Here is a 23,340-nt window from a genome sequence, read left to right as displayed (position 1 = left end):
GTGCAGGCCGAACACAGGAAGACAGGAAGAACGTAGATACAGGAACGATCGGTATAACAGTTGTAAACTGTCGTAACTGCGTTGGGAAAGTACCAGATCCCCAAACGCTAATAGAAAACACTGATGCTGAAATCGTTATACGCACTGAAAGCTGGCTAAAGCCGCAGATAAGCTCAGCCAAAATTTTTGTGAAGAACCTAACGGTGTTTCGAAAGGATAGGCAAAACACGGTTGGCGGTAGCGTGTTTGTTGCTGTTGGAAGTAGTTTATCTTGTCGTTAATTATTAGTAAACAGTTCCTGTGAGCTAGTACAGGCAGAAGACATTGTTGGCAACCGGAATAAATTAATAATTTGATTCTTTTAACGACCTCCCAATTCTGATGATATAGTTGCTGAAAGGTTAAAAGAAAACTTGAGTTTGATGTCAAACACGTATCCGTCTCATACGATTATAGTCGATGGTGACATCAATTTACCCTCGATATAATGGCAAAAATACATGTCTAATTCCGGAGGTATTCATAAAACATCATCCGAAACTGTGCTAAACGCATTCTCTGAAAATTATTTAGAGCAGTTGGTTCATGAGCCCACGCGAGTAGTGAACTGTCGTGAAAACACGCTTAACCTCTTACCAACAAATAAGTATGAGTTAATAGCGACCATCATAACAGATACAGGGATTAGTGAACACTGGGTTGTCGTAGGGAGATTGAATATTGTAGTCCCCTAATCCTTCAAAAATAAAAGAAAAATATATGTATTAAAAAAACCAGATAAAAATTGATTTGATGACTTCCTGAGAGACAATCTCAACTCCTTCCAAATAAATAATATAAGAGTTGACCAGATGTGGCTTGAATTCAGAGAAATAGTATCGGCAGCAATTGAGAGATTTATACCAAATAAATTGACCAACGATGGAGCTGATTCTCCTTGGCACACAAAACGGGTCAGAACATTGTTGCAGAAACAACGAAACAAACATGATAAATTTAAACAGACGGAAACTACCCAAGATTGGCGATCTTTTACACAAGCTCGAAATTTAACGCAGACTTCAATGCGAGATGCTTATAATGGGTTCCACAACGAAACTTTGTCTGGCAGAAAATCCAAAGAGATTCTGGTCGTATGTGAAGTACGTTAGCGGGAAGAAACAATCAATGCCTACTCTGCACGATAGCAATGGAGATACTATCGGAGGCAGTGCTGCCAAAGCAGAGTTACTAAACACAGCCTTCCGAAATGCCTTCACGTGAGAAGGCGAAGAAAAAATTCAAGAATTCGAACAGAGATAATGGATATTTTTGATAAGGTCTTATGGGGCCAATGTTCTGAGGTCATTGGTCCCTAAGCCTACACACTAATTAATCCAATTTAAACTAACTATGGACAACACAAACACCCATACCCGAGGAATGACTCGAACCTCCGACTGGGATTCGAACCAAGAACAGTTGCCAGCATGAGTAACGTAGAAGTAAATATCCACTGGGTAGTGAAGCAACATATATCAGTTAATAAAAGCAAGTCTTCTGGTCCAGGCTGTATACCAATTAGGTTCCTTTCAGAGTATGCTGATGCTATAGCTCCATACTTAACAATTACATAGAACCGTTCTCTCGACGAAAGATCCCTACCCAAAGACTGGAAAGTTGCACAGGTCAGACCAGTATTCAAGAAATGGGGTAGGAGCAATCCACTAAATTACAGGCCCATATCATTAACGTCTATATGCAGCAGGATTTTGGAACACATATTGTGTTCGAACATTATGAATCACCTCGAAGAAAACGGTCTGTTGATACACAGCCACCATGAATTTAGAAAACATCGTTCTTGTGAAACACAACTTGCTCTTTGTCGCATGAATTGTTGAGTGCTACCGGCAGCGGTGGCCAAGCGGTTCTAGGCGCTTCAGTGTGGAACCGGACGACTGCTACGGTTGCGGGTTCGAATCCTGCCTCGGGCATGGATATATGTGATGTCCTTAGGTTAGTTAGGTTTGAGTAATACTACGTTCTAGGGGACTGATGACCTCAGATGTTAAGTCCCATAGTGATCAGAGCCATTTGAACCATATTTTGTTGAGTGCTATTGACAAGGGATTTCAGAGTGATTCCGAATTTCTGGATTTCCGGAAGGCTTTTGACACTGTACCACACAAGCAGCTTCTAGTGAAACTGGGTGCTTATGGACTGGATTTGTGATTTCCTGTCATAGAGGTTACAGTTCGTAGTAACTGACGGAAAGTCTTGGAGTAAGACACAAGTGATTCCTGGCGTTCGCTTAAGGTAGTGTTGTAGGCCCTGTGCTGTTCCTTATCTGTATAACCGATTTGGGACACAATCTGAGCAGCCGTCTTAGGTTGTTTGGAGACGACTATGCCGTTTATCGACTAACGGTTCCAATGCTTCAAATGGTTCTAAGCACTTTGGGACTTAACATCTGAGGTCATCAGTCCCCTAGACTTAGAACTACTTAAGCCTAACTAACCTAAGGACATCACACACATCCATGCCCAAGGCGGGATTCGAAACTGTAGCCGTAGCAGCAGGACGGTTCCGGACTGAAGCGTCTACAACTACTCGGCCACAGCGGCCGGCTATCGACTAATAAAGTCTTCAGAAGAACAAAATAAACTGCAAAACGATTTAGAGAAGATATATGAATGGTGCGAAAATTGGTAGTTGACCCTAAATAATGAAAAGTGTGAAGTCACTCACATGAGTGGTAAAAGGAATTCGTTAAACTTAGGTTACACAATAAATCAGTCAAATCTAAAGGCCGTAAATTCATCCAAATGCCTAGGAATTACAATAACTAACAACTTAAATTGGAAGGAACACATAGAAAATGTTGTGGGGAAGGCTAACGAAAGACTGCGTTTTATTGGCCGGACGCTTAGAAAGTGTAACAGATCTGGTAAGGAGGCGGCCTATGCGACGCTTGTCCGTCCTCTTTTACAATACTGCTGCGCGTTTTGGGATGCTTACCAGATATGATTCACTGAGTATATCAAAAAAGTTCAAAGAAGGGCAGTACGCTTTATATTATCCGGAAATACGGGAGAGAGTGTCACAGAAATGATGTAGGATTTGGGCTGGATATCATTAAAACAAAGGCGATTATCTTTGCGACTAAATCTTCTCATGTAATTCTAATCACCAACTTTCTCCTCCTAATGCGAAAATATTTTGTTGACACCGACCTACATAGGGAGAAACGATCACCACGATAAAATAAAAGAAATCAGAGTTCGTACGGAAAGATATAGTTGTCGTTCCTTCCACTCGGTGTACGAGATTGGAATAGTGGAGAATTGTGAAGGTGGTTCGATGAACCCCCTGCCAGGCACTTAAATCTGATTTGCGGAATATCCGTGTGGATGTAGATGTAGATGAAATATCATTGCGGAGACACTTTTAGCAAGACCTTGGCTCATCTAGGGATGATAGTTACTCGACAGTTGCAAGTCTATTCGCCAGAACACACCTCCGCAGCCGTCGTTCGCAACTGTCGCCCATGGCCTGTGGTGCATCATAAATGCCTCGGCGCCGGTTTTGGGTGCACCATTTTGCCATGCACGGTATACTGTAAGCAAGGCGGCACGCGAACAGTTTAAAAACTTAGAAATGTTTCCACTCTTGCTCCGAAAGCCGCCGCAGTGTGTGGTTATGGCTCGTTGACGTCAAACATTGGCGCTGGTCACATTAACGTGGGTCGACGGTGTAGATATACAGTGCAACGTTGGATACGTGGAATGTAGGGGAGAGCAATCGGTCATTAGATTTTAGAAGAAAAAAAAATGGCTCTGAGCACTATGGGACTTGACATCTTAGGCCATCAGTCCCCTAGAACGTAGGACTACTTAAACCTAACTAAGCCAAGCACATCACACACATACATGCCCGAGGCGAGATTCGAACCTGCGACCGTAGCAATCACGCGGTTCCGGACTGAAGCGCCTAGAACCGCACGGCCAACACTGCCGGCTTTTTAGAAGACCTGCGGAAAAGTAGATGTCGTCGACCGTTGTGCTCGTGGTTTCGAACCAACGTGACCTTGTGTTAACCACAAGGTCACGTTGCCTTGTCACATTTTTCCAAATGTTGCTCAAAAGATTTATTTTTCTAAGATCACTAACGTAATAGCGCTATCTCAGTTAGACAAGAGCGGGTACGAGAATCGACCACTGGGTTAGGGAATTCGCTCGGTATTCGTATGAAGCGGATCAGGAAAACACAAAAGGCAAACTAATGTAATCAGATTGACGGCTTCCAAAATCGCCTGAAGAACCATAACCATTGCACTGTCGCACTAAGTCATAGTGTTGCCAGCTCTTTTTTTTTTTTTTAATGTGTCACTCATCGCAACGGATACATTTCATATTAAAAAGTTTTGCTGGAACGGACCTCGAATAACCTTGCCTTTCCGATTCAGCTGTTCTGGCACCACCCATCCTCACATACTTCTGTGTGTATATCTCTCCTTCTTCCCACACTTCACAGAAACTCTACTGCATACCTTAGTTACCCTCAGAAGAGATGATATTGCAGAAAATCGTGTTAGGCACTTCTTACTGGATTGGTTACATAATGAAACTTCCACTGTATGCGCTCTTTCTTGAAATTTGTCAAATCAAAACCGTATGTGCGATTGGGATTCAAACGTAGCCTAGCAATGTTTCCAGCTGCAATTCCAGTCTGACATTCTCTGCTGCGGGGGAAAAGATTCACTACACTCTAAGGGATATTGATACTGCAATTTCTCCTTTATTATGGAAGACTTGGATATATTGTCTCTTCTACCCCAATGCCAATGAGAATAATCCATAAACCAAACAGAAGAACCAGCTTCTCCATCACTTTTGCAACGGTTCTCATCTCCCAGTTACGTTCTTTCTCTTTTCGTTTCTCACTCAGTCACGCCTCTTCACATTCTTTCCATCCTTGCTTGTGTTCCATCGTATTCCTCATTCTGCTCCTTTCCCTCTTCTCACACTGTCAGTTTAAGTCTACATGACTGTGATACATTCTGTGCCTTTTCCTATTCGAATCACTACTGTTTTCTACTAGTTTTATTACAGCTATAATCAAACGTTGTATTCAGTGGCAATGTACGTATATCTTTAGGGAGATAATATAATAATACAGACTGCTCCATTAGTTATATGAGGGGGCCTACTGACACTAACCTCGCATGGTAGGTTCGTAAGAGGTCAGTAGTCCCTTACGAAAGAGTAACAGGAATGGGCGAGGAAGTTAAATGGAATCTTTGTGTAATATTCATTGGAAATAAAGGTCCTCTGAAGGTAAGATCGGTAAATAGTGTTTACTTCACGGTGACCGGTTTAGACAGAAGTTATCTGCCGTCATCTAACATCTGGAAATTTAAAATAATGCATATCACTCACACAGCAGGAACACATCCCACTCGTAAGCGTAAGCACATAGGATTGTCATTATTAAGAAAATGAGTATATAAAACACTCATAGCGCCACTGTATTCGCTAAAGTGATGTAGGTGTAAAATAACGGCGTCACTCCTGCCTTGATGTTGATGGTTTATGGAGTTATTTAACACCTATTGGCAAACCAATGCGCTTACGCTGTATTATGAGATGAATATGTTGCCGCTATATGACTGTTATGTATCCACTTTAAATTTCCGAAATTCAATTGCTGTAAACATGCTTCTGTCAAAACCGGTTGTCGACAGTTAAATAATATTTACCGGTCTTGGATTCAGAAAAAATTCCTTTCCAGTAAATCGACAGAAATTTCTTTCCAATAAATCGAGAGACTGCCCTCATCACACAAACCTGTCTGAATTTTATTAGGAGTAATGGAAATAGAACACCACATCCGCATTCTTTGAGTAGCGGCTACTGAACTTTCGCGAAGCCCTGTTGGGTACACTTAGAAAACCTGTATCCGTGATAGTTCTGCTGTCGATCCAACGAGAATAAGAGCAGAAAGTGTGCAGGAGCATATAGCCAGTCTCTTCTCTCGCTCGCTAGACAGAGAAACAAAGAGAGAAAATCGCCAATATTGGTACGAAGTTCTGTGCACTGTACAGGGTGATTCCGTGATGATGTTATAAACTTTCGGGGGTGATGGAGAATGGTAAATTGATCAGTTTTAGATAATCGACCTTCGTCCGGAAATTATAACTGAAAATCTCTCTGGCACCTTTGACAGTGGAGTGCATGTACTATTGTTCTTAATGATATGGATTAGGCAATTTTTATGGAAGAAAACAACAATAAATTCACTGTACGTATGGGCTCTAAAATGTATACTTTCAGAGCTACGAGCAGCAGCGCGGGAATAGCCGAGCGATCAGGGGCGCTACGGCCATGGACTGTGCGGCTGGTGCCGGCGGAGGTTCGAGTCCTCCCTCGGGCATGGGTGTGTGTTTGTCCTTAGGATAATTTAGGTTAAGTAGTGTGTAAGCTTACGGACTGATGACCTTAGCAGTTAAGTCCCATAAGATATCACACACATTTGAACAAGAGCTACGAGCACTTGTCCATCTTCGCTACTCTAGCTCCAAGGTATGCATTTTAGGACCCATATTTACTGGACATCTTTTTCTTTAGTCAATACTATCACCTCTGAATGTTGCCTAACCTAATGTCTTAGTAACAACAGTACCGGTACACGTAATCCACTGTCTAAGGTATTACAACATTTCTCTCTTATAGTTCTCCACACAGCCGCTTCCGGACGAGGGTCCCTCATCCAAAATCGACCATTTACCCTTCTCTATCATCTCTGCAATTTCTTAACATCATCACGCTATCTCTACACTCGCTTCTGATCCAATTTGATCTTAGTTGTCGGAAGTCGAACCCAGTCCAGGTTTCTCTTTCAGGGGAGTTCTGAAATGACCATGAGACGTGGTACATTAATAAGACACTGGAATCGCATTTGGGAAGACATCGACTAAAATCACCGTCTGGCCGTCCATATTGTGGTTTTCTGTTGTTGTTGTTGTTGCTGTTGTCTTCGGTCCTGAGACTGGTTTGATGCAGCTCTCCATGCTACTCTATACTGTGCAAGCTTCTTCACCTCCCAGTACTTACTGCAACCTACATTCTTCTGAATCTGCTTAGTGTATTCATCTCTTGGTCTCCCTCTACGATTTTTACCCTCCGCGCTGCCCTCCAATGATAAATTTGTGATCCCTTGATGCCTCAGAACATGTCCTACCAACCGGTCCCTTCTTCTTGTCAAGTTGTGCCACAAAATCCTCTTCTCCCCAATTCTATTAGTTATGTGATCTAACCATCTAATCCCTTCTTCTTGTCAAGTTGTGCCACAAAATCCTCTTCTCCCCAATTCTATTAGTTATGTGATCTAACCATCTAATCTTCATTCTTCTATAGCACCACATTTCGAAAGCTTCTGTTCTCTTCATGTCCAAACTATTTATCCTCCATGTTCCACTTCCATACATGGCTACACTCCATACAAATACTTTCAGAAACGACTTCCTGACACTTAAATCTATACTCGATGTTAACAAATTTCATCTTCTTCAGAAACGCTTTCCTTGCCATTGCCAGTCTACATTTTATATCCTCTCTACTTCGATCATCATCAGTTATTTTTCTCTTCAAGTACCAAAACTCATTTACTACTTTAAGTGTCTCTTATCCAAATATAATTCCCTCAGCATCACCCGATTTTATTCGACTACATTCCATTATCCTCGTTTTGCTTTTGTTGATGTTTTTTTATTTCTTCTCCATGGACTTTAATACCTACTCCGAAATTTTCTAGAAATGTAGGTTTGCCTTTCCTTAATCTATTTTCTAAGATAAGTCTTAGGGTCAGTATTGCCCCACGTGTTCCAACATTTCTGCGGAATCCAAACTGATCTTCGCCGAGGTCGGCTTCTACCAGTTTTTCATTCGTCTGTAAAGAATTCGCGTTAGTATTTTGCATCTGTGACTTATTAAAGTGATAGTTCGGTAATTTTCACATCTGTCAACACCTGCTTTCTTTGGAATTGGAATAAATATATTCTTCTTGAAGTCTGAGGGTATTTCACCTGTCTCATATATCTTGCTCACCAGATGGTAGAGTTTTGTCAGGACTGGATCTCCAAAGGCCGTCAGTAGTTCCAATGGAAAGTTGTCTACTCCCGGGGCCTTGTTTCGAATTAGGTCTTTCAGTGCTCTGTCAAACTCTTCACGTAGTATCTTATCTCCCATTTAATCTTCAACTACATCCTCTTCCATTTCCATAATATTGTCCTCAAGTACATCGCCCTTGTACATCGCAGGTGGCCTGCAGAGTATGGATGTAGATGTAGATGTAGATGGAAGGTGAGCTCGCCACATTTTGGAATTACAAAGGAGTCAGAGTCATTGTCTCCCAGTAATTACACGTTTCCACTCTCATGAGTTTCTCTACCAACATTTCCTGAAGTCTTTTAATTTTCATGAGTCCTGTGAAAGACGAACATTTCCTGCCATATTTAGGACTTCAGATTGATGATATAACGTGAAAGGCGGAATTTAGCATGAGCAGAACTTACATAGCTAAAGTTAACTGTAAGGCGAGGGTGGGGGCGTAGGGGAAGCAGGCATAGCTGTGGACTACGAGGAGGTCTATAATTTTATTTCGTCGCAAGATGAGACAGTACAGTACTGCCACATTACTGTCTACCAGAAACGTGCAATCTGCTACTGCAGCTAGGTCCTATTGGCGCCTGATGTTCAAATCATATTATGTCCTTGTTTCTCTAGACGAAAATAGAAATAAAGGAAGAAGAGACAGTAAAACCAAAAACCCCGGGGCAGGTGATAAAGTGTAATTATTCACTGACTGCTTAACACACTCAACAACATTTTAAGGTAGAAACTGGAGATGAGATATTGTAATTGTGAACAGTGCCCACTTAATATTTTATAATCTGGCAAGCTTGCTACTGAGCAGAATAAATAATACGTTAACTGCGTCACAATATACTATATATTTGTTAGATAAACGAGTTTTCCGTACAGTACACAAAAGAGGTAAAATAATTCTGGTCCAGTATTAACACTGCGATAACCACTACATACTTCGCCTAAGAAACGACTATTCCCCACAAAGCTAATCTGAAGGCGGTTCAACTGCGTGCTGCTTCTCACTAGTGGTCGTAGACACATAAAACTAAAATTCCGATATTTATGATACGTGAACCGGAATTACATGTAAAGATTATTGCAGATATACTTAACTGTTCTTTCTACCAAAGTTATCATTTCAATGCAGGCAACGAAGCAACTACGTGAAGAAAGTTACAGCTGATTTATGTGAAATAAATAACCTGTTCGACTGGAACTTAACTGACAAACTATGGAGAAGAAGAAACAATTGCTACGTGTGATCAAAGTCTTTTGATAGTTACTGAAATTGAGTTGAAACGTTAATAATGTTGAAATCGCAAAAGACGGAAAGGAGATTAGTTTTAGCGTCGTCTCGACATCATTACCACTACAGGCAGACCACAAGCTCAGATTGTTTCGAAGAGGGGGAAAGTTATCGGCCGCGCTCTTTCCAGGGAATCATCCTTAAATCAGGACGATCGGACGGGGATTTGAACCGTAATCATACTGAAAGCAAGTGCAGAGTACTAAGTACAGCCCCACCACGTTCTGTAGTACGAAAGAAGAACTCTCGGTGTAACACGCGTTTAGAACGGAACCGCCCAGAAATTCAGGAGTAATGTTACATCATAATATTAGACAGAAAAATGACAGTCCGCCTGCACGTGATTTTCGTTTTATACAACCTCCGCGTCTCCCACATTTTACTATTTCACTAGTAACTAACATAAATGGAAAATTTGTTAATATTTACACGTATTTTACGACAAAGATAACTCAAAAGCATCAAGGAAATTTCAATCGCGGTCTTGTTCAAAGAAAAAAAAGATGTTAACAACCAGCCCTCTATTATAGAAGCGAGACAGGAAGCACTTAACAGTCGCTGAAATTTCTGAGGAAAATGCTATATCCTAAACGCAAGGAGCGAAATATGATACATGTGGAGATTACATCCAAGAATGTAGGCACTCTTCAGCATGTTAGAAAAATGGAGTGGTTCCGATGTTTCTATCAAAAAATTAAAAAATTATAAATTACATACCCAGAAAAAAAGAGGTCTGTAAGAGCTGAAAGTATAACCTTTACTTGAAAAGATGATGATAACAATGGTGATGATGATGGTGATGATGATGATGGACAAAATCCGAATTTTAATAACTCGTCAGTGTGGAGAGAAGTCAACATCCTAGTAATGCAGACATTTGGTCTTGCTTAGAAACAGTAAACCGAACGTCAGCTGAACATTGAAGTATTAACACGTTCTTTCGTTTATTTGTTTGTTTATTCGGTATGGGTGTTCCATAGTCCACACGAAATAACTGGTTGAACCTAATAATATCTGCTCTGGGGTAATGAAAACATGAGAATATATCTGTAGGCTAGATTCTCGTACTACACTATCAGCGTTCACACTGTGACAAACAACAGGCATAAACTGAACATTCGACGCTTCTTTAATTTACATACTAGTAAACATTTGATGATCTATCACAATGGCGACTCAGCAGTTTTCGATAGATATTGAAAAATACATGAAATCGAACATTATTGTGAGGCTTTTTTCGTATTTAGAGGTACAGTATCAACGCCTGAGAATTGATGATCACGTATTTTGTGAGTTGACGCCAACCAGTGTCGCTAGGGCTACGTGTTGACAAGAAAATTATGTCTGCAGAAACTAATAGTGTAAAATGATCCTCCGAGGTAGGGTTCCAAATTCAGCTCCGGCAACATCTCGCTTAACAAATTTAATTACTGTATCTGTATAGCCGTGCTTCTTTCCTGTCATCCTCATTTAACAGCTGTAATTATTCGCCACTATAAGCATAGATCAAAGCGAGAGAGTGGGATGGAGAGAGAGAGGGATAATGTATGTCATCCTACGCCATCATATAAATTTTACGTGTTGAAGGAAAATATCGACGTCAGCCACATACCGACGTCAGCCACATGAGGGCACTAAAATAACTCAATGGCGAAAATCTGTCCTGGACCGAGACTCGAACCTGGATTTCCCGCTTTACGTTAGCGGTCACCATAACCGCTTCGGGTGTCTGAACACGCATCATGTTCAACCCAAATTCCCACTACTCCCGTAGTTAACCACCCCTCCCCCAGCCACAACCTCTGTCAGTTTGACTCCCCCTGACAATTTCACTCAGCATTTTCAGAACTTCACGTCATTCTCGCAACAGGTCTAATCTAAGATGCATCCACACTGAAGATATCACTACACGCCATCAAGAATTAGATATTAATATCATATGTGTCGTGCCTGTGATTTCAAATGTCCAGACGTATGACAGCAATACACATTTTGCATTTGAGGGTAGTAGGAATGGAAAATGGGGCTTCACCGGCGCATCGACAACGAGATCAGTAAATACAGAGGACACGTTAAGACTGGGGAAGGGTATAAAAGAAAATCGACGGTAACTTTTTCAAAGAACTATCGCTGCATTTGGCTTAAATAGTTTAGGGAAACCACTGAAAACCACTGAAACCACTGAAAACCGAGAAAGAAAACTGGCGTTCTGCAGATCGGAGAGTGGAATGTCAGATCCCTTAATCGGGCAGGTAGGTTAGAAAATTTAAAAAGGAAAATGGATAGGTTGAAGTTAGATATAGTGGGAATTAGTGAAGTTCGGTGGCAGGAGGAACAAGACTTTTGGTCAGGTGAATACAGCGTTATAAATACAAAATCAAATAGGGGTAATCCAGGAGTAGGTTTAATAATGAATAAAAAATAGGAGTGCGGGTAAGCTAGTACCAACAGCAAAGTGAACGCATTATTGTGGCCAAGATAGACACGAAGCCCATGCCTACTACAGTACTACAAGTTTATATGCCAACTAGCTCTGCAGATGATGAAGAAATTGATGAAATGTATTATGAGTTAAAAGAAATTATCCAGGTAGTGAAGGGAGACGAAAATTTAATATTCATGGGTGACTGGAATTCGACAGTAGGAAAAGGGAGAGAAGGAAACATAGTGGGTGAATATGGATTGGGGGAGAGAAATGAAAGAGGAAGCCGTCTGGTAGAATTTTGCACAGAGCATAACTTAATCATAGCTAACACTTGGTTCAAGAATCATAAAAGAAGGTTGTATACATGGAAGAATCCTGGAGATACTAGAAGGTATCAGATAGATTATGTAAATTTAAGACAGAGATTTAGGAACCAGGTTTTAAAGTGTAAGAGATTTCCAGGGGCAGATGTGAACTCTGACCACAATCTATTGGTTATGAACTAGATTAAAACTAACGAAAATGCAAAGAGGTGGGAATTTAAGGGGTTGGGACCTGGATAAACTGACAAAACCAGATGTTGTACAGAGTTTCAGAGAGAGCATAAGGGAACAACTGACAGGAATGGGGGAAAGAAATACAGTATAAGAAGAATGGGCAGCTCTGAGGGATGAAATAGTGAAAGCAGCAGAGGATCAAGTAGGTAAAAAGACGAGGGCTGGTAGAAATCCTTGGGTAACAGAAGAAATATTGATGAAAGGAGAAAATATAAAAAAAAGTAAATGAAGCAGGCAAAAAGGAATACAAACGTCTCAAAAATGTGATCGACAGGAAGTGCAAAATGGCTAAGCAGGGATGGCTAGAAGACAAATGTAAGGATGTAGATGCTTATCTCACTAGGGGTAAGATAGACACTGCCTACAGGAAAATTAAAGAGAACTTTGGAGAAAAGAGAGCCACTTGTTTGAATATCGAGAGCTCAGATGGAAACCCAGTTCTAAGCAAAGAAGGGAAAGCAGAAAGATGGAAGGAGTATATAGAGGGTCTATACAAGGGCAACTACATTTCTAGATGAGACAGCGGAGCGCACCTTGAGTACCTCTACCGGTTCACCCTTCTATTCCAGTCTCGTATTGTTCGTGGAAAGAAAGATTGTCGGCATGTCTATTTGTGGGCTCTAACCACTCTGATTTTATCCTCATGGTCTCTTCGCGAGATATACGTAGGAGGGAGCAATATACTGCTTGTCTCCTTGGTGAAGGTATGTTCTCGAAACTTCAACGAAAGCCCGTACCGAGTTACTGAGCGTCTCGCTTGCAGAATTTATCTAAATGATCCTGTAACGAAGCGCGCTGCTCTCCGTTGGATCTTCTCTATCTCTTCTATCAGCCCTATCTCGTACGGATCCCAAACCGGTGAGCAGTATTCAAGCAGTGGGCGAAGAAGTGTACCGTAACCTACTTTCTTTGTTTTCGGACTGCATTTCCCTAGGATTCTTCCAATGCATCTGCTTAACCGACGTTTAATTTTATATGGGCATTCCATTTTAAATCGCTCCTAAAGCCTACTCCCAGATAATTTATGGATTTAACTGCTTCCAGTATCTGACCTGCTATATTGTAGCTAAATGATAAAGCATCTTTCTTTCTATGTATTTTCAGCACATTACACTTGTCTACATTGAGATTCAATTGCCATTCCTTGCAACATGCGTCAATTCGTTGCAGATCCTCCTGCATTTCAGTACAATTTTCCATTGTTACAACCTCTCGATATACTATAGCATCATCCGCAAAAAGCCTCAGTGAACTTCGATGTTATCCAGATGGTCATTTATTTATATTGTGGATAGCAGTGGTCCTATGACACTCCCCTGCGGCACACCTGAAATCACTCTCTCCATTGAGAATGACATGCTGAGTTCTGTTATCTAGGAACTCTTCAATTCAATCACGCAATTGGTCTGGTAGTCCATATGCTCTTACTTTGTTCATTAAACGACTTTGGGGAACTGTATCAAACGCCTTGCGGAAGTCAATAAACACGGCATCTACCTCGGAACGCGTGTCTATGGTCCTCTTAGTCTCGTGGACGAATAGCGAGAGCTGGGTTTTACACGATCGTCTTTTTCGACACCCATGCTGATTCCTACAGGGTAGATATCTAGCCTCCAGAAAAGTCATTATACTCGAACATAATACGTGTTCTAAAATTCTACAACTGACCTACGTTAGAGATATAGGTCCATAGTTCTGCACATCTTTTCCACGTCCCTTCTTGAAAAGAGCGATGACCTGTGACCTGTCCATACTAACATAGATTCCGCCTATAGCGACCGTTGAAAATAAGAACTGTCTTACGATAAAAAGTAAGTAATGCAAATTAAAAGAAATTGTATATTCCAGCTAAAGAAATATGTGCATATTGTGTGACACTTCAGAAGTTTCTTTTATTCCTCGAGTAAGTTTGACAGTTTCGCTGTTATTAATTTCCACGCGTACTAAATATTTAATGAACTTTAATTTCTGTAACTTATTTCATTACCTGGACCAAGCTTTCGCTTGCATCGTAATACCCAGAGTTCAAGCGCTGTGCGGACAGTCACACTTTCCACTGTTTACTTAGCTGCGCTGATTTATTTAAACCTGCCGGAGAACAACATTCCTAATTGAAATGTATCCGGAGGGATTGAGTCACTGAAGTAATGCTGACTGGTCCATTCAGCTGGTGCCAGGAGTAAGGGACACAGCCAGACTCGGATAAAACGACGACTCTCCTTAGAGAACATCCGCCTTCAGCCGATCTGACGGCTGTCTTAATACACACCTACCATCTTAGCTTCCTCAATCTTGGGCGTTGATTTTATGAATGAATATTTTGTATTGGTTTGCAGTGCAGTGTTTTGTTAGAAAATACGACTATTATACTAAATTTAAAAATTAGTCTTGATTGACCAAATTTTTAGGACATGTGGCATGTATGCTACCTCAGGTTTCAAATACGTTATTTATCTAAATATAAATGATTTCATGGTTCGCTTTGATGGATTTCGTATATCAGTTGATAACTGAAATACATTCATATATTTATGTAATTACTATAAATGTTATTTTATTGCTGTATGTGAAAACGCAGTTTTTCTTAATTCACCTTTTTGTTAAAGCGACTGGAAAAAATAAACATTTCCCTTTATTTGTGAAACGGAGATATATTTTGTATTTATTACACTGCGAAACCGTGAATCCCTTACATCCGTGCATCCTACATCTGCAGCGCCTGTTAAAGGTTCGTAGAGTTTTATTCAACATCTCATACAGGTCAAAGGCATGGAACTTCGTTGCCGTCTGTGATGACAGAGTCTTTGTTGTTATTTGGCTCTTAATCTTTGGAACTGCAACATATTTTTCATCATATTCGTCCTTGCTATTCACTCACTTTGCCCTCTGGTAACCTCTCTTGAGTGTGAGAAAGTATACGTTGTTGCCGAAGGTAGACACATGGTTACACGAGAGAAAAATGTATCGCTGTTTTGTTGTGATGAAATAAATAATCATTTATTCGATTTGGCAGTTTGTATTAGCATATTATAGATATTCTGAATAAAATACGGTTCAAAATTACTAAAAACAAACGGAAAGTACGTCTGTCTCTTGAATCCATATTGATAATACGATAAACAACATTCCTCAAGAAGTTGCTGCAACGTACTGGAAGCATACAGAAACGAAAATAAAAGATGCACAGAAGCACACAGAGTAAGGTAAACGCTACAGTGAGGCACAGAACGTTTAATTTACTCTCTCATATAGAAAAAAATTAAAGTTGGACGTAACATATAAGCTACGTAAGAACTGAGGTGTTTACAACAGGAGCACTCCATACGTTCGTTTTCTGCTTGTCAAAAGCGTATTAATACGAGGAATCTTGATAACAATAGACCAGGGAAAGAGTTTATTAGTCTATACGCAAGAACAGAACACAGTACAATATGCAGATTGTTCATTATTGTCATGCGGTGGCTTTTACTTGTTATAAATATTGTAGTGTCCATGACGTCCACGTTTGGCACAATACCATAGAGTGACGCCACGAACAACCATGAAATTAGAATATTCTTTGCCTTTGGGTTCTAAGCAACGTTTCGGATCGTTGGAACATGCAGTAATTGCTGTATTGGCCACAAAAACCTGCTCATTCCTTTCCGAGTCTTCCTGGAAGTTTCGACTCAATCTGTCCACAGCGACATTATTGGTTCTCTTGGCATGTCTGACTTCTAACTAAAACGCCAAAATTCAAATAACTCACCTAGAAATTCTGCCAGCACACCTAAGACGAAATAGCAACCAACTATGAGCTTGTTAGTTTCCAACTGAAAGGCTTTGTACTGTAAGGAGAATCTCAATTTCAGCAACAAAAACAAAACTGCCAACGCCTCAACCTCATAGACCGAGTATTTTTTCTCCAGTGGGAACAGTATTCTTGAAGCAATACAACTTCTTTTCACAGCATGGATGTATGCCATTCAAGAATAAACACTTTATCGAAGTTAGCTATGACTAGGAACACCACTCCAGCTAGCACCTCCATCAGTCACTCACATGCAGCATGTTAATTTACAACCTTTCTTACGTAATTCATTCAGTAGGGTAGCCAACTGCACAAAATTCCGAACAAACATCCTAAAAATTGATAATGCCCTTGAATCTTCCTATGTCCTTGGCGTTTCTTGGAGTGAGACAATCGTAATACCCACTGTACATTCAGGATTAACTCTTGCTTCTCCCGGCAACGCAACATGTTCCACAAATGACATTTCAGTAAACTCCACGTTCACCTTCTCTCGTTTCAAAGTCATTTCTGCCTTGCCAATTCATGTGAATGCTCCTCTTAAGTGTCCTATATGTTCCATCCAATCCTAACTAGAAGTCCCTAAATCGTCCAGGGAACGACACACAAACTTGAATTTAACATCAGAAAACAACATACCTAACAGTTGGGATAAAACAGCCATTCTATTGGGGTGACCAAAGGGCACCCGAAATTCGTATCCGTGGCAGACACTGTCACGTTCTTCAAATTGAGTCTGATAATGTGCCTCATTAAAATCTTGCCAAGTAAACATAAGGGCACCTGTGAAACAACCAAAACGTGTATACAAATCTGGTAACAGTGTGGACAGCAGGACCACTTTCTTCTCAAGTCCTCTACTGTGCGCTAGCGGTCAGGATATCCCTGATGGCTTTGGCGTAAAACATACGCGTGACCTGGAAGAGCGAATGACTGTTCCTATAATATCTATCTCAATAACCCTTTAAATTCTTTCACGTGGAGCAGCGACCGCCGATATGATGATCGTCTCACTGGTATAATATCAGTCAGCCCAGTGCGACGTATGATTAAGTTGCTCAGCCCCATTATTTCAGTCAGGGCATCTTCAGATTCTCTACATAATTGATTTACTTGTACCCTCTTACACGTTAGTAAATCAGTGAGCTGCTATACATCATCTTCCCCTTCCTCATGTTGGAAGGCTGCTACGGGGAGACTCAAAATGCAGGCTGCAAGAGAACATTCTTCTCCTACGAAATTGGAAGGTAAAATAATTTTGTCCCCATTTAGGGAACATCCCATCCTCTTACTACATCGGATTTCAAAATCAAGTCGTAGAAAGCCCCTTCACTACCCTTAGTGTATTCTTCCAAGTCAACTCATGAATTCTCAGCCTGGCGTCTACCCATCCAGGCAAACGCAAGGAGCTCGAAGCGGCCGTAAGGTACGACCTCTCACCCTCACTCCAACATTGGCAACCACACACCACCTGCTAAGTATGAAATCAGTTTTCACTCACAACGGTGGCTGACTCAGTAGAGATAGCTGTCATACCACCTCGTCATTAAATTCACAATTGAAGAAGGGTTCTACGTCATTAACGTGCGAAACCAGCTTTCACTCCCATCCGTGATTGATTCAGTATAGGACCGTCCCATACCGCCCCGTCGCTAAATCCACAATAAAAAAAGGGTTCTGTGCCTCTAACGGGCAAAACTTGCCCTTCCGCCATCACAGGCAAAGAGCGAGCTCACACCTATCTCTGCATCCTTAGGGCGCTGTCAACTCGTTGTCTTCAAAGCCTTCTTCTGCCATCTGAGAAACTACAAAAAGCGTCCTACACCACCACCGTGGAAAGAGCCGTTGGATCTCGAACCTCTGGTTTTCTGGTACCCTTCCCTCGGCCATCGGTCATCATACTTAAATCGCTCGACCTGGTATGCTAATTACTGTAAGTCTGTCATTGGACGATGAGGCCGAACGAACATTACCCGAAACCAGCTGCTGGTTTGATTCCTACCCACAATACTATGTGAGCATCGAGGTAAATACCCACTTAACATAATCCCCAAACGGACTAATTTCCGAATGGCACAAGTTTCACAAACTTTAATATATTTTTTCAATAATAACCTGCGATTGCTAAGACTTGGAGGGCATGTGTGTTGACTTTGTCCTCAGACTCTTTTACCAAGCACAGTCCTTTTCTTTTCCATGCAATCATCGCCGCCAGCTTTTCTTCTTCAATTATGGCGATATCTTTTTCTTAACATACTACCTCTAGCATACGGCTACAGCAACTGCGACGCTTGTATGTCCTTTAACCTCAATACTTGTTTCGGCTCACCAACTGTCACCCTATAGTACACGGTCACATGAATGTGATCACCGACTTTGCTCAACATCAGCGTCCAATAACGAGTCGCAGGCAGCAGATGGCAACAACAGCAGTGGAGGGTATTTAAGGCGTGTCGGCGAAACTCGGAAAACAGTGCAGTCATTGTCGCAATGCATAAAAGGGTATAACCATTGGCTTTCGAGCCAAAGTTGGAACCATTTCCGAAATGGCTAATTTTGTAAACCGTTCACGTGCCGCTGTGTTTAAAGCACACTGCGCATGGAAGACTGACGCTATCGAAAACCAGCGCCGCGGCATCTGCGGAGACAGGGGCGAATGGTGCCTGCAGAGATGCAAACGGACCAGTAAATATGCAAGTGTTGAGCAACTGTCTGGCCTGATGAAACACGGGATTACCAAGAGCGTTTCCTCAACAGCCGTTCAGCGAAACTTCCTCATATAGGTCTCAGTACCATACACATGATTCATAGACACATGCTGACTGCTGTTTATCGGCGACGAAATCTATAATTTGCACGACATTACCAGAGCTGAACGTCCAATGGGCGAGGACACGTGCCATTTCCAGCTGAATTACGTTTTATGCCACATAGGTCGGATGGCCCTGGAACAATCGTCGGAAAGAACGCCGAATATGCAGATAAAATACCTTCTGCACCATCCAAAATTTTTCGACAATTAATATTTGTTGATACTTGTACTGTACTTCTAATTCTGAATCTGTAAGCTTTATTAGATAACCTATATTTAATATGTAAAGTGTATAATAGTTTATTTTGTGTGAATTTTAATTACAATGTAAATATTGTAAATTGCTGGGTAATAGTGAAGGGAACTTTATTTGAATATACCGACCGCAACGACGACATTGTAGTAGCTGTGCCATTGTTTACCTCTCTATATGTAGAATCGCTATCGCAGTGTGAACAGAGAGGAAGCAGAGCAGCTTGAGTTATGAAAGAGTGCGGGAGTGTTTGTTGGGCGCTCCTGCAGACGCGGCGAGCGGCTATGTCGTGCCGGCGTAGGCGCACCTAACTCGTTAATCTGGGAATGTTGAGAACACGGTAGGAGCGGTCAGGCGGAGGAAGCTGCAGTTCTAACTCTTGACTCTCCCACAATTATCCGTGGCTCTGGAGACGAATCGTGGTTCTCGGTCAGCTGCAGCAGCAACAGCGGCAGCTGAGCATTGTCGTTGGGTACATTCTTCGTCGTCCACACAGCTATAACACCGTAACGTTGCTAACTAATAACGTACAGGCAACACCTAGGGGATTTGTTTCACAAACTTAAATATTTTCTTCCAATAATAACCTGCAACTGCTAAGACTTGTAGGGCATGTGTGTTGTTATTGTCCTCAGACATTATTACCTAGCACAGTCCCTTTCTTTTCCATGCAGTCACCGAGTGTTATAAAAATTTGAAAACTGATTAACTTTTTGCTGCAAGTTTTGTTTGCTTGCTAATAAAGAGTTCCAGCCTAAATGTTGATGCCTCAGTAACTGTTCATTCTTGTATTGCGTAACAGATGCTTAACTAATTTGCAGTTCTGAGTGTTAACTTCTCTCGTTTATAATAACGTAAAATTTCACTGGAAAAAGTGAAATCTAAAGATACAGCACAAATTAGGAGTGTGTATTTATTCTGCTGACTTGGTGCGTATCTTATTGTTATGTTACAAATAAATCAGATGCTCATTTGCTTAAAGTAAATTTAACTCAATCTTCCAATAATTAAAAGTAAATTACTTGCCTTTTGCCAAAATTTGATTTACGTTATGCTGAGGTTACAGACAGCCATTTTCAACGAAACAGGGTTTAAGTTACAGTCAGTCATTTATTTAACAAGCAACTTCATTTGACTTTACTTGCAAAATTTAGTGTTTTAGAATGAGTAACTGCAAACTCAGTGCTTTCTGATTCATTTATTTTCCCGTGAACAGTTGTGTTGGGGAAAAGCGTGTCAACCCTCTGTTGCCACGCCAGTTATAATTTGCTTGATTTTCATTACCATTATTATTCTTGGGATTTTGGATATTCATTGCTCTAGTAGGCTGGCAACTGTTTAATTATCCCATTTTTCGCTAATCAGCATTTTTTGTTTAATCGTTTTTCTTTCTTTTGTATTGAAATAGTATCTCGTACACGAGATATAAAACGACAGTGCATTGACGAAGCTATCATTTGTACGAAGGTGATTTATGTGTAAAGATGTCCGATGTTATTACAGCCTCGCGATGGGAATTAAAAGACTCTGAAGTGGATTGTTAGTTACAGCTAGATGCTTTGGACATTCAATTTCGGAGATGGTTAGGGTATTCAATATCCGAGACCTACAGTGTCAAGAGTGTACCAAGAATAACAAATTTCAGGCATCACCTCTCACCACAGACATCACAGTGGCCTATCCCCTTCACTTAACGACCGAGAGCAGTGGCGTTTGCGCAGAACTTGTCAGTGCTAAAAGCAACACTGTGTGAAATAATCGCAGAAATCGGTGCGGGACGTACGATGAACTTATCCCTTAGGACAGTGCGGCGAAATTTGGCGTCATTGGGACGAGTGCCTTTGCTAACAGCACGACATCGCCCGGAGCGCCCTCCTGGGCTCTTGATCATATCGGTTCGACCGTGGACAACTGTAAGTTTGTGGCTTGATCAGATGAATCCCGACTTTATTTGGCAAGAGCTGATGGTAGTGTAGGTCCCATGGAGCCATGGACCCAGATTGTCAACAAGGCACTGAGCGAACTGGTGGTGTTTCCATAATTGCGTGGGCTGTTGCTTACGTGGAGTGGACTGCGTTTCCTTATCCAGCTGAACAGACCATTGACTGGAAATAGCTATTCTCGGCTGCTTGGAGACTTCATTTTCCAATGGAATTTGTATGGATGATATTGCGCCATATCTCTTGGCCACAACTGTTAGCTATTTTTTGGAAACATTGTGGACAATTATAGTGAATGAATTGGTCACTAAGACTGCCTGACACGAATTCCGTCTAACATTCATGGGGTAATCGAGAGGTCATTTCATGCAAAAAATCCTGCGCGAGCAACACTTTTGCATTTACGGACGGCTGCAGAGGCAGCATGGCTCAATATTTCTTCAGGGGACTTCCAACTACATCGACTTGTTGAGTCCTCGCCAAGTGGAGATGCTGCCCTTCGCTGGGAAAAAGGAGATCCGACACGATATTTGGATGTATCCGATGACTTTTGTCACCTCAGTGTACAAAAGGACACTTTTGCGCCCAACTGTCGCACCGAATAGTATTCGAACTTGTAATGACTACTTGGCATTCAAAAAGTTTGCACAGTAATCTCTAATTTTTTTGTTTTTTGCAGGAAGAGAATCCATTTTTTTGGGAACATATTAGAACATTTAGCTGTAAGACGGTGAACGAAAGTATTTTCTTTTGTTTACAGTTGAGCCAAATGGACTGTGGAGTAGATGTAAGGTTGCGACAACGGTCGGTGAAGGAGTTCCTCTCCAAGACCTGCCGCATCGATTCGCAGGAAGCTGCTCCCTGTTTATGGGGAGGACACAGTGGATCGGTTCAGTATCCAGTGGTGGTTTCAGAGGTTTAAAGAAAGTGATTTCTCTCTATTGGACAATCGACGATGCGGTAAATCATCGACGCCAGTAAGTTATGTGAATAAGGAGACCATAAATCAAATCATCCAAAATGACAGATGTGTGACGACACAGGAGCTTGCTCAAATGACTCGTTTGTCATTGGGTAGTGTGGTATCACTGGTACAATCACTAGGGTACAGTAAAATCTGTGCACGTTGCGTGCCTATATTGTTGACAAGAGAAATGGAAACGATGAGGAAGAAATTTTGCAAGAGTCTACCTAATGTCCTCTACTGAAGAGTGGAAACAGTGTTTTGACGGCGTCATTACCCAGGATGATATATGATTGGTTTTGTCCAAACCTGAGATCAAAACGCAATCCATGGAGTGGCGTCATCCTGGTTCCCCTCTGAAGAAGAAACCAAGACTTTCACTAACAGAGGGCCGAAAGGTGGAGCCTCCTTCTTCTGGGATCAGTGTTGCATAATTTTCATTGACTTTTGGGAACCTGGATCCATAATGAACAGGGACCATTACTGTTTGTCATGGAAGAATTTGCGACGTGCCACCAAGACCCACAGATCACAGCTTCAGGGTCAGCACATCGGACTAGTCTATGACACTGCCAAACCACTGACAGCCCTTATGACTCAGGAGAATGGGTTGAAAAGTTGTTCTTCATTCCTCTCTAGAGTCCGGACTTGGCTCCGCCTGATTTTTACCTTTTTGGTCGTCTGAAGGCCCACCTGCGCGAAAAAACATTTGATAGTGAGAAAGACCTTATTACCTGTGTCAAGCGATGGTGTAAAAGTCAATCCTCAGAATTTTATCGAAGTGCATTTACATCATGGAAAGAACGTTGGGCCAGATGCGTCACAGCCGATGCAGGCTACATTGAGTATGTTCAGTGTACAGCTGAATATTCCAAGTATGTTCACAAAAAATTTCATTCTTCTGCAAAAAACAAAAAAAATTGAGATGACCGTGCAAAACTTTTTGAAAGCTCTTTGTACATAAAACGGCTATTGGCTGTCTTCACTGTATACAGTATCCTCTGTCTGACATTTGTCAGCAGCCCACCAAACATTGCGGGGTACTAAAATACATTCTTAGTGCCGCACATCTTACAACATAAATAAAACCACTCTTCATATCTGGTTCTAGTTCCCGTCTCCTTTGACTGCCGGGCAAAGACACATCTACTGCCCAGGTAGGTG

This window comes from Schistocerca serialis, chromosome 5 (assembly GCF_023864345.2).
Source record: "Schistocerca serialis cubense isolate TAMUIC-IGC-003099 chromosome 5, iqSchSeri2.2, whole genome shotgun sequence".
Taxonomy (NCBI): Eukaryota; Metazoa; Arthropoda; class Insecta; order Orthoptera; family Acrididae; genus Schistocerca; species Schistocerca serialis.
Note: the sequence above shows the minus strand (reverse complement) of the source record.